At 50.9% G+C, this 23,899-nt stretch overlaps 1 protein-coding gene across 1 annotated transcript in view; it reads right to left on the bottom strand.

Annotated features, from left to right (window-relative positions):
- Positions 1-23,899, bottom strand: part of LOC147671309 (glyoxylate reductase/hydroxypyruvate reductase-like) — a 130,685-nt gene that overhangs the window by 105,883 nt on the left and 903 nt on the right. The window lies entirely within an intron of this gene.

Raw genomic sequence — 23,899 nt, 5'->3', positions numbered from 1 at the left:
TCTTCACCGCCGCGATACGGCCCAGCCACGAGAGCAGGCCCTTGCCCCATCGGCCGAGTTCCTCCTTGATCTTTTTGCTAAGGGAAGAATAGTTGGCCGTGACCATGTCAGGCAGCGAAGGTGCAAGCAGAATCCCCAGGTATGGCACCGTGGAGGAGGACCACTGCATAGGGAAAAGACGCTGGAGGCCCCGCCTGGTGTCTGCGGAGAGTGACACATCTAGGGCAGCCGATTTGGACATGTTCATTTTAAAGCCGGCCACGCGAGCAAAGGCGTTCAGTTCCTGGACGCAGGCAGGGAGCGACCGCCTGGGGTCATCCAGGGTCAGCAGGACATCGTCCGCATATAAGCTAACAGTATGTGTATACTGACCCATCTTCACCCCAATAGCGTCCGGATTATCACGAATCCTCTGGGCGAATGGCTCCATGTAGAGGGCGAACAAGAGCGGTGAGAGGGGGCATCCCTGTCTCGTGCCACGCTCAATGGCAAAGCTACTAGAGCTGTGTCCGTTGACGCGCACCGATGCCGACGGTCTCTTATAACAATTAAAGACCATGGTGCGGAACTTCTCGCCGATCCCCAGTTTCCCGAGAACCAGCTCAAGGTACGGCCAATGAACCCTATCAAAGGCCTTCTCCGCATCGACCGACAGTAGCATCCGCTCCCCCGGGACGCGTGAGGCCTTTTCTAGCACGTGCATCACCCTCTTGGTGTTGTCGACCGTCTGCCTACCGGGTACAAAACCAGCCTGGTCCGCCTCCACCAGGCCCGGCAGGTGCAGTCCCAGTCTGGCCGCCAAGATCCCCGTGTAGAGCTTGAGGTCCACATTCAGAAGCGAAATGGGCCTATACGAGCTGCACAGGGTTCGATCCTTCCCAGGTTTCGGAATAACCGACACCGTCGCCGAAAGACGGTCCGGTGGGATGGCCCCCGGCTCAGAGAAGGAGTTGAATAAGCGAGCCAGGATAGGCGCCACAGTGGAGCAGAAGGTCTTGTAGAACAAGGCCGTATAACCATCCGGGCCCGGGGCCTTACCGTGCTTCAACCGTGCAATAGCGGAGATGACTTCCTCCACATGGATGTCCCTCTCCAGGTGGTCCGCCTGGGCGGGTTCCAGGGCTGGGAGGGTCACTGACTCCAGATAGGCCTCAGCTTCTCCCGGTGGGGAGGGTTCTGCGGCGTATAACGCCTCGTAAAAGCCACGGAAAGAATCCGCCACCTCCGCGTCACCAGAAACCGGGACCCCATCTGCGCCCACTAGCTCCTTTACTACGTTGCGTTGCTGCGCTGCCCTGAGCCGGTGGGCCAGGAGCTTACCGCATCTGTCTCCGCCGGTATAAAAGGCATGCCTCAGGCGCAACGCCGCATATTCCGCCCGGTCCAGGTCCAGCGCAGAGAGGAGTTTCCTCGCCGCCTTCAGATGCCTCCAAACTCGAGGAGCCCCCGTCCGGCGGTGAACCTGTTCAAGTTCCCTGACTTGCGCCGTCAGTTCATCCCTCTTACATTGCCGTTCTCTGTTCTCCGCCGAGGAAATGGAAATAAATTCCCCTCTGAGGACCGCTTTCAAGGCCGCCCACTGCGTCGCCAGAGACGTGTCGGAGTTGCTATTGTGGACCAGGTACTCCTGAATGACCTCCCCCACTCGCTTCACCACCGACTTCTCATGGAGAAGCGTGTCCCGAAGCCGCCACATCCCTCTGGAGGGGGGGGCTGCTGGCCAAGCAAAAACTCCGGAAACCGGTGCATGATCGGACAGGGACAAGACCCCGATGTCTGCCGCCGTGGCGGCCGAGCGAAGCGGCCCGCTCACCAAGAGATAGTCCAACCGCGAATAAGTGTGGTGCGCGTGAGAAAAATATGAATAGTCCCTATCGGTGGGGTGCATAGTGCGCCAGAGGTCATGCAGATCCATCTCTGCAATCTGGTCCTGTACCGCTCGAGAAAGCTCCCCCGTTTGCGGGAAGCGCTGGGCAGACCTATCCAAGGTTGAGTCGAAGACCATATTTAGGTCTCCCCCCAAGACAACATGGCGATCGGGCGAGGCAGTGACGTCCACCAACACAGATTCCAGGAAACGATCCTGGTGGTCATTCGGGCTGTACACGGAGCCAACCGTGAAGGCGACACCTCCAAGCCGCATGCGATACACTAGGAGCCTCCCCTTCTGCTCAGCATATTTATACAATACCTCGCCCCTGAAGGAGCTGGCTAGGAAAATGGCTACACCCGCAGTCTTGGTCGCTGCCGATGAGAAGAATTGCGTGGGGAACTTGGCAGAGCGCAACCTATGGCAATCTTTGGAGAGTAAATGAGTTTCCTGCAGGAGGCAAATGTCCGCCTGCGTCCCCTCTAGCAGGGAAAGGATCGCCCTACGCTTCACAGGGTTATTCAGACCCTTAACATTAAGGGTCACCACTTTCAGGGACGGCATCGCTCCCAGGGAAACGAAGCGCTATGCAGCAAGTGAGGGATCAGCGGAGGGGGCGCGCGGGGCAGGGGTGCAGGGAAGGCCAGAGCCGGCCTCGCGTGTGCATGGGCAATATCGGACGGGACCCTACCAACACCAAACCAACTCCTAAGCCCCCCCAGAACCAACCCATGGCAACTAGCCAAAACCATAAACAAGAAAAAACACCCCATTGTCTCAGTCCAGCCCAAACGGGCGAGTCTGTAGAAAACAATTAAGTGGACGTTCAGCCACTCACCTCCAACCATTCCCCTCCAACCCCCAGCCCCAACCCAGCATCGTAGAGGCTAAGAATCTCTCCCCCCGGAGTGAAGTTAGGCCGTCATGGCCACGCCGTTAGATTCAGGCAAGGTCCTGGCCGCAGTTCTCAGGGCCTCCGCCATATCCGCCCTGATGGTAGGGGAGTCAGGGCGACTCGCAGTCGCCGGCGATTGGCGCCTCCTCGATCTCCTCCGACTCCGTCGCTCGGGGCGCCTCCACGCGGGCGTCACCCCTTCTTCTTCTGTAGCTGTGAGTCCCAGCACCCCACAGACATCCTGAAGGGAGCGCAGCTGGTGTAGCACCCCATTCCATCGAAAGATGAGACGGAAGGGGTGACCCCAAGAGTAGGCCGTCTCATGCTCCCGCAGAAAGTCCGTAGCGATACGGAAGGACCTGCGCTTCTGCAGCGTGATGGCGGACAGGTCCTGGTAGAGCGCCACGGGCCGTTCTCTGAAGGTTACCGGCTGCTTCCTGCGGGCCTCCGTCATAATGCGCTCCTTCAGGGGGAAATCCGGCAGGAATGCCAGGATATCAGGTGGGGGCGCCGATGACTGGCGCTGGCGGCCCACTCTGTGCGCTCTGTCTATGCGGATCGGAAAGTCCGCTCCTTGTCCCAAAATGTCCCGGAATAGGTCCTGCAAATAGGCCACTAGGTCCGCTCCCTCATCCGCGGACGGGACGCCCCGCACCCGGATATTGTTCCGCCTGGACCTGTTCTCGAGGTCCTCAGAGTGGGCTTGGAGCTCGACACACTGCTCCCGTAGGCGGAGAACGTCCTGCTGGAGATGGACTATCTCCTCATCGCGGCGCTGGGCCGCCGTTTCCACCGTGTCGACACGCTCGCCTAGGCCCTCGACCTCTCTGCGCACTTCACGGACTTCGCTGGCCACCTCGGTATTGAGCGTCTGGAAGTCCTCTTTGAGGGAGCTGAATAAGTCCTCCATGAAGGACCTCGTGACCGGTGGCTCGCCTCCGGTGGCGTCTGCCGAGGCCCGGGAGGACCCCGGGGACGATTGCGTCCTGTCCCGCAGTTGCTGGGCCCTGCTGAGCATGTCTGGTAGAGTGCGGTCCCCTCTTTTCGCGCCTCCTCTCCCAGTCATCCTGGCTTCCGCGGTGGGCAAAGCTCAGGAGCGGCCGCTGTAGATGCGCTCGGTCGCTCGTGGGCACCAGATGTGAAGGCCCCGCTGTAGACAAGGGTGATGCGTCACAGGCGACAAAATGGCGGCACAGGCCGGGGCGAGACGATCATTGAGCCCGCCAGGGCGGTGAACAGGGCCAAAGCCAGAGTCCTTCAGCAGTGTACTTTCAGGGAAGATGGTGCAGGAGCCAGGATGAAAGGAGGCACCCGTTGGACAAGGGCGCGGGCGAGGGTCGCCAGCTCCAGCTCCTCGGCGACAAGATGGCGGAAGGGCGGAACCCGGGAGGGTGGCCTAGGCCAGCAAGACCGCAGGCGACCCTCGGGCTGCAATGGGCCGGGAAAGTTCAAAACCAGTGTCCCACAGTTGTACCGGCTGGTACACCCAGATCGGCCGCCGCTCAAACACCTCCGTGTCCTGCCTCCAGGTTCGAGGTCCGCATGGCATCATACACCAACATCCATGGCAAAGGGGCAGATCGCCAGCGCGGGTCCGGGGTCCGCTGTCCAGCGATGACTCTGGTCACGAAGGCTCCGGCCAGGAAGCCCCGGTACTCCACGGAGCCCGCCGGGCCCGTTCCCTCGGGATTACTAGCTTTCAGCACTCGGCCCAGCCGAGGCGCGCGGAAAGCGCCGCAATACGCTCCGCCTCCAGGCTCTTCTCCGTGGGCCGATCGTTGAACAAACTTTACGGGCACTTCCTCCGGGGCGACAGGAGTCAAAGTGATATCAAAATGTGCCCCAGGAACTCCGGCTCAGTTCTCTCGCCCGCAGAGCAGCCGCGGGGGGAGAGAAGCGCAGGAATCGGGGCTCGAGCTGAGCTGAGCCGGAGGAGCTACGGGAGGAAGCGTCCGCTCACCCCGCCATCTTGGCCACGCCCCCACCTATTACAGCTTTTTAGCACTTAAAGATCACCAGGAAGTTCTGAACTGGGAAGAAGAAAGCCACCCGCCCCTTCAAAAAAAAAAAAAAAAGGTTTCTTTGGAATGGTTATACAGTGCTAATAAAATGAATAAAACCTCATGGTGAAATCATAGCATAATTCATGTGGCCTTCGCATCCAGGGATGGGTCTTAAAGGACCGGACCCTTAGCCCAAGTAATCACAGTGCTCTGCCCAATACCACTCGTGAGCACGCCTGGGATTCTGGGTGCAGACCGACACCCGAGTGTGCATCGCCTCCATTTACTTCTCCCTGGAATCCGCGCCCTGTGTGGTGATGTGGAGGGAGGTATGTAGGCATGTACTGCTGCAAGGGCAGAAGTCGCCGAACCTGCCTATATAGATTACATCCCTCTCCAACTTCAAACAAAAACTTTACATTAGTAAACACGTCGGGAGCTACCCCTGTACAGGAAACCAACCTAGCCAAAGTCTCTGTTGTAGCAAGCATCTTTCTGAGACAAATGTGTGTCCTTAACATGAGTCCTCCCACTAGGCACAGCCACCTCCAGTTTGCTAGTCGTCTACTCCTTCAGTTGGGGACTATATTTCACACTGGTCAGGTGAGCTCTATGGGTTGAGTGTTCAGATGGATTCAGTCCATAGACATAAGAGTTGCCTGCATCAGTCGCCTCTTCTCCTTATTCAGCAACCCGTTTGAACATTTACAAATTCTGTGTGGCACATTCTCCTGCTCTTCTAGTCAACACCATTGTCCCTCTTGAGCAGACCATCATCGAAGGGCCTTTTACAAATGGCAGCCTGAATTTGCCCTACGGATGACAGTTCTGTGCCGGTAAACAAGGTTTACAACAAATCTTTTTCCCTGCAGGGAATCGCAACGTGGTCGTTACAACGACTGCGTTGTGATTCCGCATACCATTACTCCGCAAGTCGGAACAACGACTTGCGGGGGGGGGGGGTCGGTTAGGTGTTGGATTTAAAATCCTACACCTTCCCTATTGTTCGCACACACTGGAGTTGGAATAGTAAATTATACTATTCCAACAGCCCCCCTCTGCAAGTCGTTGTTCCGACTTGCAGAGTAATGGTATGCAGAATCACAACTCGGTCGTTGTAACAACTGCGCTGGGATTCCCTGCGGGGAAAAATACTGCAGGATAACAACATACATTTTTCTGTGCCAGCACCTAATCCATGCGTCCAATCCTCGACAAATGGCACCCTGATCCTCACTTGCCCACTCATTTAGCGGATTACTTCAATGTTCGGTATCCTCGGACACTGGTTCAGTGGGTAGTCACGGACTGGATATGGGTATGACATCCCCTGAGTGTCTGCGAACATCTAGGGTACAGGCGGGCACTTTGGTGTGGAATGGGGATTGGTGCAGCAAATACACAAACTATATATTGCACAGTCCAAGTCTGTCCTTTGGGCTAAAGTTAGATACAAAGTTTTCATAATGTTCCCAAAATCCCTCTACCTCCACATTTGCTTCTGGCCTACGGGGACATATTTTCCAGTGTTTGTTACAAAGTGTTACCAAGTATTCTGAAAATTCTGAACATTCTCCTGGTTGGAATGGTGCACCACAGTCTGACTGGACTTTAACGGCGACCCCATGTGTAGCCCATACCTGTTCCATCTTTGGAGTAGCCAGTTAACAACTTTGAATCTGGGACCCCTAGTAATCAGGACCAAAAATCTGGTGATAAGTGTGGTTCCCAAATCCACACTAATTTTCAACAGGCTATCAAGCATTCTTCCTGGGTGGTTGCGAAGGCTGTCGAGGAGTGCCATGGAGTTAGGGTCTGTGGTGCCTTCCACGTAGAAGTTGAGGCGCCCAGGGAGGAAGTAGTTGGTTAATCTAATGGAGAAAGAACGATGTGACTGTAGATTTGTGTTTGGCGGGCCGGTAGGCAAGGGTTCCCTTAAGGGTGGCACTGTAGCCCATTCGTATTTTGAAGTGGAGGTGTTCTATGAGATAGGCGTCTGAGTCCATGAAGGGAGTGCAGTCAATTGTATTTTTGAAGATTATCTCGAGTCCTCCGCATGATTTGTGGGTTCGGTCCTGGTGTCTATTTTGTAGGCGGGTGGAATGACTGCACCAATGTCTGGGTTAGAGGCTGGGTTGAGCCATGTTTTGGTCAAGAAGTGAAGGTAGGGTGTGTTGCGGTTGAGGAGGTCCCAGATTTTAGTGGCGTGTTTCCAAAGGGATGGGACTTTGAAGAGCATGGCAGACAGCTAGTGAGGCCTAGTGGTGGTGCCATGAGCCGATTGTTTGGAGGTGTCAGCCTCTGAGGTGTTGCATGTGAAATCGCAATGGGTGCAGGAGAAAGGTCCTAGTGTTGAGAAGTAGTGGTGCCATTCATGGATTCTGATGGCAGGTGTGGTTGTAGGGTTGCATTGGATGGTTTTGGGGCCACCGTTCCGGGAGCTATGCATGGTTCAAGTGCAGAAGGGTGCAGACAGGGTTGCCTTTGGTGTGCCAGCAGCACGCCCACTGGGCACTTAGGCTGCAGCCTGTATTAACCTGGGGTGGGCGTGGCCTCTGTTGGTGGGAAGAACAGTAAGGGAGGAATACCAGGGCAGCAGTGTTGTCACTTGGTCAAAAGGTAGCAACTTGATCAGGCTGGAACAAGCAGGAACTGTAGGCTACTGGCAAGAAGGAAGCTAGGTGTCCAGGTGCCTACTGGTGCGGTCGCGCTGCAGCCTGCATTAAGTCGGTCTTAGGGTGGGCAGGGTTTCTATTGGTAGTAAAAAAAAAAAGGTGAGTGGGGAAAACCAGGGCAGCGGTGGGGTCACTTGGCCAAAAGGTGGAAACTGGATCAGGCTGGAACTGGAGGCCACTGCCAAGGGGCAAGCTAGGTGTCCAGGTCGCTACTGATGTGGTTTCGCTGCAGACTGCATTAAGTAGGTCCTGAGGTGGGCAGGGCTTCTGTTGGCGGGAAGAACAGTGAGCATGAAACATCTGTGTGGGAAAACCCATTAAACAAAATGACACAAAAAGGGAACAGGAGATAAGCTTTTTAAAATATTTCAATGAAAAAGCAGGAGGAAAAAGTAAAGCACCAATGGTAGTCTAAGTTTGTGGTCGACTCAGACCTAGGAACTGTTTCCAAGCCAACCGCTCTGGCACACAGGCCAGATACAGCAATCTGGTTCGGTCATTTGGATATTTTACCTTGGGACTTAAGTCTCCTACATGCAGGAGCGGCCGCATGGCTCGCATGTGGAGTGGAGCGGGGGTGGGCGTAGGAGCAGGGTTTAGAAATGTAAAAAAAAAAAAAAACACACAACACTTACTTCGAGGCCGGGTCCTGCATCTTCTGAGCTTCTACTCTCCCGAGTCCGCTTCCAGGACAGGAAGCAGGCTCCCTTCCCTAAGCCAATCACTACGCTGCAATAAAGCATTGTGATTGGTCTGAGCGCAGTGACAGGGCGCTCAGCCAGGGGTTGAAGGGGTGGGCATGATCTCCATGCAGGCTCTAAAACCGACTGCATGGAGAACAGGGAAGTGCGCATGACTGCTTTGGCCAGCCCGAGAGGACCGACCAAACAGTCATTGTGCACTTGAGTGGGCAAACCACACAGCCCATGCCCTGCTCCATGAGCAGAGCAGCACCGCCCACCCCCTCGCCCGAAAAGGAAACATAACATGATAATAACTAAAAGTAATCATCATATTATGTTTCCTCTTCTCACACTGCTTGAAAGGAGTGTGGCGACGCTCCTCCGCCATAGCGGAGGAGCCGCCACTGCTGAAATGGAGGTCGACATCCTTCATCTGGCACAGTTATAGGCTGTATGCAATAAAAGTCCCATGAGGCAAGACAACCATTGAAAGAGGTGAATTTGGGTTGGAAAACCATTGAGCAGGAAAACAAATAATTTAATTTTGCACGCAGAGGAGTCCACTCACCGGCTGTATACTTTTCATACCTTCGCAGTTAAGATGTGTGCATTTGGACTTAGTCTCTTTTTCAAAGCTCAAACTCCTACAGCGAGACAAAGTTGTAGGCTGTATCCAACAAGTCTCACATAAGGCCAGATATCTCCTTGCTGAGTGCCAGGTGAAATGGATTTGCTGTTGCGGAGAAGCTCTGTGGAAGACACTGTTTGTTTAGCTAAATGAAATTGTGCCTTAGGCGGATGGAATTGGGGGTTTGGTAAGATCCTCTGGAGGTCTGGAAGTATAAAAAGTTCTTAAGGCCCAACTTTTCAGGTGTGTTAGAAGTCTAGTTAGATACAGCCAATGGTTCCAGGACCTCTGGAGCAGTACTTAAGGATCAAGACTCAGTGCACCATAGGCTACCAGCAGGGACCTGTCCAAGTCTAGTTGCTACTGGTCAGCTGGGCACTTCAGGAAAAAGGTCCCTTGCAGCTTGTTGCATCACTGTAACCACACAGGAGGTCAGCCAACTCAAATTGGAGGCCACTTCTTTGACCTGGATAGAAGTGGGAGCAGGTCCATACCTTCAGGTCTCCTCATAAGTCTCAAATACAAGGCAGCGTATTTCTGTTCTTCCACAGGTCCAGAAAGTTCTCTCAGGATGGAGCCTTGGGGAGTCACATGTATTGTTGGAACCAACTAGTGTGTGGAGGTGACTCCTCCCTATACACTGAGGTAAAAATTCCCATGGGTAACCCCACCTGCTTTTGCAGCAGCTCAAATTTGCCCTTCTGCATAGCTCCCACACTGCACCTTATTCCCAATATCCAAGATGGGGGAAACCCTTCTCCCCTGGTGCACAGCCTGTGCACCCACCGAGAGGTATGCCCAAGGTAATGGGCAGTTCCTGGGTAGCCCCCCTGTAGTCAATCAAAACGAGTTCTGGGGGTTAGCGCTTGTGACACTGTGTTTGTACTAGCTTAACTGATGGTGGGGCAAAGGATGGCCCTCTCCAGGGGTCACCTTACATTTACTTACAAAAGGGCAGGCCTCTCGAAAGTTAATTATGTTCCCAGGCCCATCTCAACTGGTCTTACCGCCGGGGGAAGAAAAATCCTTCCTATATCCGTGCTCTGGGACCATATGCACACCTTGTTAAAGTCGAGCTCTTGCCAGACATTGGTTGGAGAGTTAATAAAAATTAGCCTCCAGAAGCTTCAGGCAGGGAAAAGGTAACTTTCCAAAAGATATGTTTCATAAACATTTATTACAAATCTGACCACAATTAAATTGAGCTTTAGTTTTTTGATAAATATTATTACAAATTAATTTAACCTGTACTCCAGCTTTATCATAGGCCAGCCAGGCCTTTCCATGAAGATAAAATTGCTTTTAGAGACTTGTCACTGCAGGACATGGTGATATTGAAGTTCTACATGTCCCAATTTTAAATACCAGGCACACTCCCTGGTGAGCTACAATGGCAACAAAGGGTTGACTTATTAATATTTAAAAAGAAGGGTTTCCCACTGTAAAAGGGGATGAAACGCTGGACTGAAGACTTAAACTGTAGCAGTCAGGCTACATTTGTAGGTCTGAAGCTATGTTTCCTGGTCACACTAGTGGATGGCACATTAAGTACTGTAGCCCACAGTTGACATTTAACTTTCCATGTCATGGGTGCACTTACCACATTTCTTATAGGAGAGTTAAATATACAATCGGGGATGAGCCACCGTCTACATCTTTTAGGGACCACAGCACATACACTGTGCATTGGACAGCAGTGCCTCAGTATGCAAAGTCTAAAATCCAGCAATAAAATGCAACCAGAAAAAAAAAATGGGGGTGACCATGCAAAAAGACGCATTTTCTTCTCAGTTTTCTTATGTGGCAAGGTATTTTCCCTATGTGGCAGAGCAATTGGATGCACAGTTTCATCAATGTGTAACTTCAGTGGATTTTTACTCCAGTCGTCCAAGTCAATAAAACGAATAGTCATGAACATGCATAAGGTTTTCCTCTCCTGCGCGCGCATTCATTGTGCGCTGTATCCAATGTAGCACTTCCACCATTTGACATTTGCCAACAATCAGTTACACACTATACAATAAATAAAGAAATGGGGAATATCATTCATTTGTTTTCGCCTCACAGTGGTTTCCAACACCCCTGGTAGAGGTTCAGGTCCCCTACAGGCATAGATTGTTGGGTTTTTCCTCTTACAGCGGAGGTTTCAGATTCAACTGCCTGCATTTTGGGTGGTCCACACATTTTACCAACGATCCCATCAGTCTACCCACCCATCCCCAATGCTCAACGAGCACCATGGCAGTGTGTTTTGGTGGTAATTTATGAATGAGACACAGTTTTATCTTCATCATCATCCCCACAACCATGAACTGTATTTGTTTGAACTCGGGGGTGTTCCTCCCCATTTGCCCGGTGTGTGAGACAGTTCTTGTATTCCTGTCCGCACCCGGTCATTTTGGCATTCCCACGGAGAGCGACACACTCTTGCGAAATGTCCCTACCTTAGGAAGGCTGTTCACTCTTTACTTTTGGTTAGACATGTGCTATTGGTGTGCATTTCAAACCCCCAGTTTCCACAAAATAACTTAGCCCCTGGGTGTCCTTTCCACATTGCAGTCAGGCCTTCTCCTACCTGACCAATAGCTCATGTGATCAACCTATGGATGGGATTATATTCAGAGTCGTCTACGGTACGCTCAGAATCAAGAACTTTAGTACTGTGAATTTGCAGCCTTGAATCACCTGGACACTCTCCTCCTTCTTTAGGTCATCGTCTGCGCAGGTACTGCCAAGTTCACCAAGGTATGTCTACAACATGTCCATTGATTGCTCTTCATGCTGTTTGGCTGCCTCAGAACATGTATTGCTCATACTGGGGATTTATAGAGGGAATTAAATGTGCAGTGATTGCCACCTTTTCTTAATAATCTTCTCTATAATCTGTCAGACCGTATAAAAGTTTGTTGCTTTCTTACATCACGCTGGGCAGCAGAAGGGCCCATTTTTAGTTGCTGACAATGGGACACCAGTAGAAAATTGCTGAACTCTTGCTTCACACTTTCTGCTATAAGGTTGCAGTCACAGGTGCTTCTCGGTCCCTAAAGGGTGGGCAATGCACATCGGGTCAGGCCCTTTACAGGCGTGGAAGATACTCGAGCCTCTACGTCACTACACCAGCTGAGCATCAATATGTTGCTTCCTTTACTGCTATACATGGTGAGGTGATGGGTAGGCAGTTTGAATATGGCTAAGGTTCAGCTCGATTTGGTAACCAGTAAATTATAGAAAAACTTACGCAGAATAGCCATCTTTGTTTTGGGGCAAGGGCTTCCAGGGGTTGGGCAAGGGAGTGCACCAATATAAAGCAATGCAATGCATTATGAAGGGAGCATATATGAAGACAAGGTCATGCCAATGGGATGGTCTGTGTACATTTACCTACATTTATGGAGCAGGTATTTTATTTTAAGGACAGGAAATGCATTGTGGTGGAAATTGCTGGTGTGTTAGATGGAGAACAGTGAATGTGGTGGGCTGCTGCAGCTATTTAAGTGTTGGCATTGGAAAGCAATATATTATTATCTAGCGGGCATAGGATTGCAGACTTTGCCAGATAACACATTTATAATAAGGGAATTGCACCAGACGCAACCCTGCTCATATACACCATCCGCTTGTTACTCCCTCCCAACTGTGCTCTACTTCCAAACGTCTATCCAAACCCCTCCCTGTCCACACCTTCAGGCTAGGACACCTTAACGTAAGATCCATGTATAAACATCATTCAGAAATTCATGATCTTTTAATTGACCATTCTCTAGATGCCCTGTTCATGACTGAGACATGGCTCCTTGACGAGATGGACTCGGTCTGCAACCTGGTAACACCTACAGGCTATTCTATCTATACTGTGAACAAGGGCACGAGAGGGGGCGGGCTAGCGCTCATAATCAAATCCCACTTTAAGTGCCAACTCGATAAAGTAGACATCAGAGGTAGCGAAAGTGCTCGCTTCTCGATTAAAGTCAACCCCCAGTTCTGTGCTACTGGCCTTCTGGTCTATAGACCTCCTGGTGCTGACGTTCCCTTCACTAACTCCCTTCTACAATACCTGAATACCAATGTTATTAACTCTGCCAACTTCACGATTATTGGCGACCTTAACTTGCATCTTGACAAGAATACCGAGTCTAAAGCGGCAACTTTTTTAGCGGATCTTGCCGCTTTCGAACTCAATCAACTTGTCTGTGGCCCTACCCATAGAGCAGGACACCTCCTTGACCCCATTTTCTCCAACATCACCGGCCGGTCCTCTGGCACACCTATTCCCATGACCTGGACTGATCACTACTTAGTGATGTTAACCATCCCCTGCAACTCAAGTCCTGTAGTAGCATCCACTCCCTCAGTTCAGAAACGGCCATGGAGAAAACTCCGCCTTGAAGATCTACATGATATCCTGGCATTAAATCCTCTACTCCCGAGTGACGACCTGGATGCAGGTTACGATCAGTTCTGCCTCTGGATTACCCAGGCTCTCGACACTCTTATCCCTGCCAGATGGACCAAGGCCCGCATTCACACGGCGAGTCCATGGTACAACTTAGAACTTGCTACCTTGAAAAAGGAATGTAAGAAGGCAGAGAGACGCTGGAGAAAAAGTTATGATGCCAGCCTTAAACAAGAATATGTCCTGCTCCAAAAAACTTACCACCGTAAGGTCTGCAGAATAAGAGCGGCATATTATGCCAGTGAAATCAACAACAGCTCTAACACCTCAAAATCGGTTTTTAAAATTCTGAAAGACCTCACGGCAAAAAAATCTGTCAACGCCATCACTACCTCGCCCGACCTCTGCAACAACATGGCTAATTTTTTCACAGATAAAATCAAGAAGATATACGACACCTTCCCCAAAGGCCCACAGTCACCGGTCACCTTTGATCCTACCAGGCCTTCCCTCACTTCCCTTCCTACACTTGACCGTGAGACTTTCTCTAAAATCTGTAGAAAGATTAAATCCGGGTCTCCGGCAGATCCCTTGAAGCCTGACCTTTTCTGTGACGCTCATGTACTCATCACAGATCACGTCCGTGACATCATCAATCGGTCACTCTCCACTGCCAGTGTTCCTATCAAATGGAAGCAGGCATGGGTGTCCCCTATTCTAAAAAAACCCACTTTAGATCCCTCACTTCCGGAGAACTTTAGGCCGATCTCCCTGCTCCCTTGGCCTGCTAAAATGGCCGAGGCACACGTCAATAACATCTTGTCCAACTTCCTCCTCACCAATAACATCCTGGATGACTCCCAACACGGTTTTAGAGCTGGTCATAGCACCGAGACAGCCTTGCTCAGTGTTTCTGAAGACCTCCGTTCCATTCTTGACGCCGGCGGTACTGCAGCACTGGTCCTATTGGACCTCAGTGCTGCCTTCGATACTGTGTCACATGAGGTCCTCTTGATGAGACTGGAGGAAATTGGAGTCACAGGGGCAGCCCTGGGGTGGTTCAGAGACTTCCTGTCTAACAGGTCTTTCAAAGTCTCCACCCCCCCTTACATCTCGAAGGAGCATAGCATTGGACAGGGAGTGCCGCAGGGCTCGTCCCTTAGCCCTACCCTGTTCAATGTCTATGTCCGCCCGTTAGCGGAGGTGGCCAGAAGGAATGGAATGGCTTTGGTATCATATGCAGATGATACCCAGTTGGTGGTGGCTTTGAATAACAACAGTGGTCTGGAAGCCCATCACTTTAAACAGACACTCATTGACATCACCAACTGGATGACGGCGAATTTTCTCCAATTAAACGCCGGTAAAACCGAGATTCTCCTCTTGGGAAAAAATACTGCATCCTGGGGAGATAATTGGTGGCCTGACATTCTGGGCCCACCCCCCAAGCCAAAAGACTGTGTCAAAAATCTAGGTGTCTGGGTCGATTCGGCTCTAAAATACACCATCCACACCAAGAAAGTGGCCGCCACGTGCTTCGGCATTTTACGCAACATCAGGCCCATCCTGAAGTTCTTTGACTGCCGCACCCGCCACCTCATCGTCCAGGCGACGATCCTTTCTAGACTGGACTATGCCAGTTCTCTCCTTTTGGGAGCGAACCTGGCCGAAACCACCAGACTGCAGAGAGTCCAGAACGCGGCTGCCAGGGCTTTGGTCGGCCTCCCTCGCCACTCTTCAGTCTCAGGAACCTTAAGAAAACTGCATTGGCTCCCGGTGGGAAAAAGGATCCAGTTCAAGGCTCTATGTTTAGCCTTCAAGATCCTCAAAACCGCCTCTCCCCCACTGCTGAGTCCCCTCTTGTCTGAGTACACACCTAGCAGATCTCTCCGCTCAGAGGGACAACATCTAGCGATCATTCCCCACACTAGACTTGCCAGAGTTGGTGGACGATCTTTCAGCCTCCTTGCTGCCAAGCTATGGAACAGCCTGCCTGTAACCATACGGGGGATGCATGATCTCTTAGCCTTTAGAAAGGCCATCAAAACCCATCTTTTCCAATAATCTGTTTTCTTTGTGCACCTTCATTCTGCACTCTGGTCAGCTCGCAGCGCCGGGACGCCCCTTGGCTGGGGCAGCCGCGCGCTATACAAATTCCCATAACATAACATTGGTCAGCTGAGCACTGAGCTTTCAGAAAGTGAAAATGTAAAAGGAACGTGTGTACAAGTACTGGGCACGAGCATGCAAAATTGTAACGGCAAGCAATGAAATTTGCAGACCTACTGCGATGCAGCCCTGAAAACATGCAAAAATTACAAGAAAAGACAAAAAAGGAGTTGAAGGGTGGCAGACTTTTCATAAGTATTCCAATGAAGTGGAACCGTAGTCAATGGGAGAAGTTATGGAATGGTGTGCTCAAGTTTTTCTGTTGCAAAATGTACATTCCGTTTTGGTGTGTATTAGCAAGGAAGCTGGTGTACATTGCAACGGAAGCTGGTGCGTGGAAAACTGATCAGTAATTTAGAAAGAGAGATGCAGCATTGTCTGCTTGGATTTTTTACTTTGGTATCAGACTTCGAGCTGGTGATTACTTGGTCGGTTCAGTGCTGGCTTAATACATGGGCACTGTGGGCCGTTGCCCGGGTGCCCCATGAGCATAGGGGCCGCATGCTAATCTACGCACAGACCAGAATTTAACCAGGAACGGCTCCTTCACAATGGTGGAGTACCTTCGGCCCACTGGCTCCTGTGAGTGGTTGTGTAGGCAGGGCCCAGTACACTGCTTTGCCCGGCGTCCTATAATGCTGTTAAGACAGCCCTGGGTCAGTGAGTGGCCTTGCGCCGGAGGGGTGGAGCAGAAGTGGTCACGGGCACTTGCTTGCTCCTGCTGTGAGTCAGTAGATGTTAAAAGGGTGAACCAGCAGGTGAACAACCTTCACTACAAGGGAGCACAGCTATCACGTAGCTCCTTGCCTCAAACGATGTCGACCAGCCGCCTGAAGCTGAACTCGGACAAGACGGAAGTCCTCATCCTGGGATCCTCGCCCTCCGCCTGGGACGACTCCTGGTGGCCCCCCGCCCTGGGCACCGCACCCAAACCGACAGACCACGCACGCAACCTGGGCTTCATCCTGGACTCCTCCCTCTCCATGACCAGACAAGTCAACGCCGTCTCCTCGTCGTGCTTCAACATCCTGCGCATGCTACGGAAGATCTTCCGGTGGATCCCCATCGAGACCAGGAAGACTGTCACCCAGGCACTCGTCACCAGCCGACTGGACTACGGCAACGCCCTCTACGCCGGAACCACCGCCAAGCTCCAGAAGAGACTCCAACGGATCCAGAACGCCTCAGCCAGACTCATCCTCGACAACCCACGACACAGCCACATTTTCGGACACCTAAGAGACCTGCACTGGCTCCCGGTCAACAAGAGAATCACCTTCTGTCTCCTTACCCACGCACACAAAGCTCTCCACGACCAAGGCCCGAGCTACCTCAACAACCGCATCAACTTCTACGCTCCCAAACGACACCTCCGATCAGCCAGTCACGCCCGCGCCGCCGTCCCCCGCATCCGAAGAGCGACAACAGGAGGAAGGTCCTTCTCCTACCTGGCCGCCAAGACCTGGAACTCCCTCCCTCCCGACCTGCGCCTGACCCAAGACCACCTCGCCTTCAGGAAGAAGCTCAAGACCTGGCTGTTCGGGTAGCAGCAGCACCCCCCCCCCCTAGCGCCTTGAGACCCTCCGGGTAAGTAGAGCGCTCTATAAATGCCTATGATTGATTGATTGAAACGATCAGGTAGGAGCACTATTTGACTAATCAATTATAGACTCCTGTCCTGTGATCAAAATGAAGATTTAAATTGCTGGTGTATAAAAAGCAAACAAAACAGGCGACTTAATCGTCCCTACAGCACAACCCAACTGTTGCTTTCCTCGAGGACACAAACCTTATGAGTCATTGGTAAGCTGGGAGAAACTCAAACACAGAAGAAAAAGAGTTCATGCGGAGTTACAAGTAGAAACGAGGTTAAAGGAGCAGAGCTCAGGCCCACCACCAGATAAGAGAATGTCGGTCAATTTCACAACTCATTCTAATTCAATCTGAAACACTAAAGACAAAGTTAACTTGCTTTCTGATGGAACAACCCCGTTACTGTGCACACAGCACTCAACATGCAGATTAAATACAGAGAAAAAGTGCATCCCTAATCCTCAGAAGATCAAAAATCTTACACCAAGCAAAGTCAAATGAGTAAAGAACTGATGAAGTCACTTAATGTGGCAGCCCCAGCCTTCTGTCCTAGGTTTAGGAAAACCACTGGAATAGTGTGAAATTGAAACCTTGAGAGGCCTAAATAAATGTAGGAGCCGCTTGTGGCTGGAGCACAACGTATGGTGACATTTTAAAAGTCTACACGAGTCTAAGTTTCTCGAGGGCCCAAGAAGGACACATTGGCAGCAGTTTATGAAATCTCCCCGAATTTCAATGGCAAGGCAGGGGTCTGGAAAGTAAGTTCAGTCCTCCACCTTACGATTAGACCCCTCCCTACGCCATCTCTAGTTACCTAAGATTTAAGAGAGAGGTGAAAAGGTCCAACTGGTTTCTTTCCTTAACTTCCCGCTATACCTGAAGTCCCTTAATCTACAAGGTCTTGTTCAAATGTTATACTGTGACTCATTTTTGTTAGATGCCTGTCTCCCTTTGTTGATAGTAAAGAATAGTGGACACAATGAACAGGAGGGTTTTCTCCTCCTGTTTCTTTTAATATTGGTTTGCCCTATCCCAAACCCTGTTTCCCTATTCCCTGTCTAATGCATGTTGCTGAACCCTCTCGAATGAATTTGCTATTTTTACACATATTTACAAAGAGACCCAGATTCAATCTAAGGGGCCAGGCAAGGAATAAAAGGACAGCTGTGCAAAAAGTTTTTTGCAAGGATCTGGATCAGTGGTTTGTGACCATCAGAGGAAGACAGCGCTACCATGGACTCTTGCACGCCTTCCCCAGATTTCCTTCCCACTGGGACTTATTTTTTTGTCCAGTGTACAGAATTGGGGCTTCTATGCTGGCACATCCAGAACACAGGAGAGTTGTGATCCCTTTCATGCCTCCATCTCCAATTCGATAGACAGTCGCAAAGAAAAATCTACCACATGAATGTGAAGCAGGATTTCTATGAATTCTTCCAAATTGGCTTTTTGCATGGTGTGCTGGATTAAAACATGTGGCACAGCCCAGAAAAATTGATGAGTTACAGAAACTGGGCATATACACAGCGTCTGCGATTCCCACTGAGCATCAGATTCATAGAGGGGAGAAACTGCACTCATATCTTCCTTGATGCACAGAAGGAATACAGCACGTGCAGCAGTACTGCACTCAGGAAGTGGGGCCCAGCATGGTTGTTTGCTACATGTTGGTACTTGACACCCTTCATAATATAATGTCTCCCAAACAATGTCAGTACATTCTGTGACTTGTAGTCCTCTTTCCTAACAACAAAAACCCGACAATTATTTGTACATGGAAAACACAACAACAAAATTAAAAGTGGATTCGCTGCGACATGTGGTCATCTTGTTGCCCCTGTGATGAGTTAATAAAATTGTTCAATCACACATAATGGCTTTGCTTGAGCTCGTCAGTCTTGCAGTTCTACGTGCGAGTAGCTATCCAGTTCAGGTGCTTTTTTATTTTCATTCTGTGACTTGTAGTCCCGTTTTTAGGTCGAGCGTCAGCGAAGGACCTATTGTCAGCGGTTTCGGGGGAATCTGAGACAGCGTTCGGGCACGCGCCTCTGCGGTCTCAGATTCCTCCTCGAGGGCGCGCACGGCGCCTTGCACATCCCCTGCCTCCCATTGACATGCTCTCTCAATCACACACAGGCAAAGTCACGCATGCGCACACACATTCCCACGCGCACACACTCACCCCCGCCCCCACCCCCTGCACCCACCCCCACACGCAGGGCTTACAATCACACACAAATGCAGGGCTTACAATCACACACAAACGAGCACACACACACCCTCCCAACCCCACTCACCGGGCACACGCAGGGCTTCCATCACTGGGGGGGCGGGCACCGTCAATGTGCCCCGACGCCGGGTCTGTTATACTCCTCTCGTCCTGTTCCTCCCTGTGTCCAGACTCGGCAGTCCGCTCCGTTGTTTCTCCGCCCCTTCCTTCCTTCGTGCGTGTCACGCCTCTCCTTTCTCCCAGCCGGAAATCCGATTTGCGTGTCAGGCCTCATTTTTTGTTTGCTGCCTCGAGGCATATTACATCTCCATGTCTGCAGCCCCCTCATATTCCTTCCATTGCTCCAAGCGTTACACAGGGAGTGAATGCACAATGGGAACTGAAGCAGAGCAATGTTGCCTGAGCTTCGAGGCATTGAGGCAGAGTCGGTGGGATTTAAATGGCTTGTTGCTTTTGCAGGCTTTGCGATCTGCGTGTTTTGTGCGCAATGTTTCCCAGGTCTTCACAGCACTTTATTCTTTCATAATGTGTTTACTTTCCGAGTTTGGAGAGAAAGGGATAAAGGTCGTGCAGATTGAAGGGTACATGCTGATGAGACGTGGGGGTTGGCGAAAGAAAGAGGGGCATGTTGGTGTGAGAGGCAGGACATACCGATGAGACAGGGTGGTAGCGTGCATTCGAGGGGTGGCAGTCGGGGGCAGTCCAGGCTCCTGTAACCTCTGCTGCATTACCCAAGCCCAGCCTCACCTCCTCCGCCAGCTTCACGGCCGGAAGGTCTCAGCACTTCACAGCACTTTATTATTTGCCAATGTTTTTACTTTCTGAGCACAGCCGGTCGCGGGGCTTCACAGCACTTTATTATTTAATAATGTTTTTAATGTCCGAGCACGGCCGGTTGTAGCGCCTCACGGCACTTTATAGAAATAATGTTTTTACTTTCTGAGCACGGCTGGTCGCGGGGCTTCACAGCACTTTAATCTTCGATGATGTGTTACTTTCCGAGATTTAGGGTCGGCCGTTCTAACCGTTAAACCACGTCTAGGGGCCCTGCGCTGCAGGGGCCCGTGTTACCTCCCATCCCTGATGACTTGAAGCTGTGAAAATCGAAGTATGGAGATGAGGGGAGAAAGGTCGTGCAGATTGGAGGGTACATGCTGATGAGACTTGGGGATTGGCTGAAAGAGGGGCATGTTGGTGTGAGAGGCAACACATACCGATGAGACAGGGAGGTAGCGTGCATTCAAAGGGTGGCGGTCGGTGGCAGTCCAGGCTCCTGTAACTTCTGCTGCCCCTTATCCCTGCATTACCCAAGCCCAGCATCGCCTCCTCCACCAGCTTCACGGCCGGCCGGTCGCAGCGCTCCACAGCACTTTATTATTTGCCAATGTCTTTACTTTCCGGGCACGGCCGGTCGAAGGGCTTCATAGCACTTTATTATTTGATAATGTTTTTACTTACAGGAGTCGAGCGAAATGCTGTGCATGGGCGGCCTGCTGTGCCACTTCTTTTCAATCTCCTAGTACTTGGACCGGCTCCTCAGGCGTTGCTCCGGGCCCCAGCTGCACGAAAAACCTCTTGTGTGCCTGCGCAAGTAGCCGCTCTTCCTCACACTTTTCAGGTTACTGCTGCTGCACTTTAACTCCAGGGAGCACGTCAGCGGCATGCTGCCGATCCTCACTGCCGGGGTCTTTAATGGTGCACCCGTGTATGCCCCCGACCGAGGCTAACCGAGGGCACCTTGGCCACACCACTGCAGCGGTTCGTATTCATTTGCCTCAAGGTAAATTGCAAACGTGAAGCACTCTTCAAAATTTCACCACCCAGCACGCTGTTTATTTGCAGTCTGCACCCATTATTGTGTTCCACTGTGCTTGTGCAAATTATCAAAGCAGTGCTTTCTTTTAGCTACATTCCGATTTTTAAACACAACGGGCACTTTATTTTCAGGCCACATTTACGGGTGCTTTTTGTTGTACATGTTTTGTGTTTAATGAACTATTCATTTATTTATAGCCTGTAAGATTTATTGCTCAATGTTTCTCATTTTTGTACTAGAATGAGGGGGAAATGACTTAATTGGCATTAGTTCAACCCCGATGCGGAGCGGCAGGGCTGTTTCAGCTGCCTCCCTTCTGCTGCTCATTCCTCCTCATCTGTGCTTTTATCGCTGTCTCGCCAGTGTGCATCTCTGCTCCATGCACTTTCCCCACGTAACGGACCTGACATGCTGTCCTGCTCCTCTGTATTCTTTCTGCTGTGCCACACTTTTCACACACAACAGCTATTTTTTCACATGAGCACCTGCCGAGCGGTGCTTCTTTACTGTGTTAGGTTGCTTCTTTCCATAAATGAGCTCCCTGCCGAGATTGATTGCTGCCTCTGCTACTCCACCCTCCTTCAGTGGGCCATTAAACTTCACATGAAACGTTACCAGGGCCGTGTCATAAACCCAGCACACTAGCAGATCAACACTTTGTATTTAGATTACTGTGCACTTTGTATGTCTGGGTTCTAATCCTATTTCAAGAAACCTAGTTTGCATTTTTAAACATTTGAAATGCTGCTGAAGATTTATTCATTAAATCTGCATTCGCCACCTAAATTATGTTTAAAAAGTTATTTCTTTTCAAAGACATGGGCAGGGGATGGTTTAAAGTGCTGCATTCAAATTGTAATATCACCTGAAACCCTTCATTTAAGTACTCTGGCTGACAGCATCTCTAGGATCTTTTTTTATTTTTGGGAAATGTGGCGGTTTCTGTCAGGTAACTTTGCATCCAACAACTTACTAAGGCTAAAACAGGCTCTGCAAACACATATAATATTGACAGTCCTCCTGCAGCTGTTTTTACTGTTATTCATAACAGATAATAAAATACATTCAATATAGCCTTTGCACATACGTGCTCATTCATGTTTGCCGCCTAATTACACTCTACTAAATACCAGATAAATACATCCCACATACAACTACTATGCCACATAGCAACCATCCATAAAAATACACTCTACGCCATGCCATATAATTCCCATCAGCATAATTTAACTCAAAATACTACACAGTTCCACGCCACACATTTCAGCTCCACACATTTCCATTCTGCACCACATAATTCAACAACAAACCACATCATTCAAATCAACACACTTACACAACAAATGCATCCAATCCACACCTCAAAATTCAACATCACACAATTCAACAGCTCACCGCATAATTAAATTCCATGGCACAAGACAACATACCAATACACATATTTACACTCCATTTCACTCAGCACCACCACATTATCACTCAGCACCACCACATTATCACTCAGCACCACCACATCACCACTCAGCACCACCACACAGCGCCACCACAGCACCACTCAGCACCACCCCAGCATCACTCAGCGCCACCCCAGCATCACTCAGCACCACCACAGCACCACTCAGCACCACCACAGCACCACTCAGCACCACCACTCAGCACCACCACAGCACCACTCAGCGCCACCCCAGCATCACACAGCACCACCACAGCACCACTCAGCGCTACCCCAGCATCACTCAGCACCACCACATTATCACTCAGCACCACCACATTATCACTCAGCACCACCACATCACTCAGCACCACCACAGCACCACTCAGCACCACCACAGCACCACCACATTATCACTCAGCACCAACACAGCACCTCTCAGCACCACCCCAACATCACTCAGCACCACCACAGCACCACTCAGCACCACTCAGCACCACCACAGCACCACTCAGCATCACCACATTATCACTCAGCACCACCACACCACCACCACACTACCACAGCACCACTCAGCGCCACCACAGCACCACTCAGCACCACCCCAACATCACTCAGCACCACCACAGCACCCCTCAGCGCCACCACAGCATCACTCAGCGCCACCCCAACATCACTCAGCACCACCACAGCACCACTCAGCGCCACCCCAGCATCACTCAGCGCCACCACAGCACCACTCAGCACCACCACAGCACCACTCAGCACCACCACAGCACCACTCAGCACCACCACAGCACCACTCAGCACTACCACAGCACCACCACAGCATCACTCAGCACTACCACAGCATCACTCAGCGCCACCCCAGCATCACACAGCACCACCACAGCACCACTCAGCGGTACCCCAGCATCACTCAGCACCACCACATTATCACTCAGCACCACCACATCACTCAGCACCACCACAGCACCACTCAGCACCACCACAGCACCACTCAGCACCACCACAGCACCACTCAGCACCACCACAGCACCACTCAGCACCACCACAGCACCACTCAGCACCACCACTCAGCACCACCACAGCACCACCACAGCACCACCACAGCATCACTCAGTACCACCACAGCACCCCTCAGCACCATCACAGAACCACTCAGCACCACCACAGCACTACTAAGCATTTCCACAGCATCACTCAGCACCACCACAGCACCACTCAGCACCACCACAGCATCACTCAGCGCAACCCCAGGTTATAGGTGTCACATTTGCTAAAGTTATAACTATTGGCATTGTAAATAACAAAGCTATTAATTTAGCTATTTTCAAAACCAACACATAAATAAAAGAATTGTCATTTACAAGACCAATAGCTCAAACTTTCCTAACGCGAGACCTATTGCATTGCAAATGTTTGTTCTCATTATAAAATCGGGGTTACAAGGCGCATAATGCAAAAAAATAAATGTATTTATTTATTTATTTATAAAGTTTTATATAGCGC

This window comes from Lissotriton vulgaris, unplaced genomic scaffold, assembly GCF_964263255.1.
Source record: "Lissotriton vulgaris unplaced genomic scaffold, aLisVul1.2 SCAFFOLD_2606, whole genome shotgun sequence".
NCBI classification, from domain to species: Eukaryota; Metazoa; Chordata; class Amphibia; order Caudata; family Salamandridae; genus Lissotriton; species Lissotriton vulgaris.
Note: the sequence above shows the minus strand (reverse complement) of the source record. Positions and strands in the feature narration are given on the sequence as shown.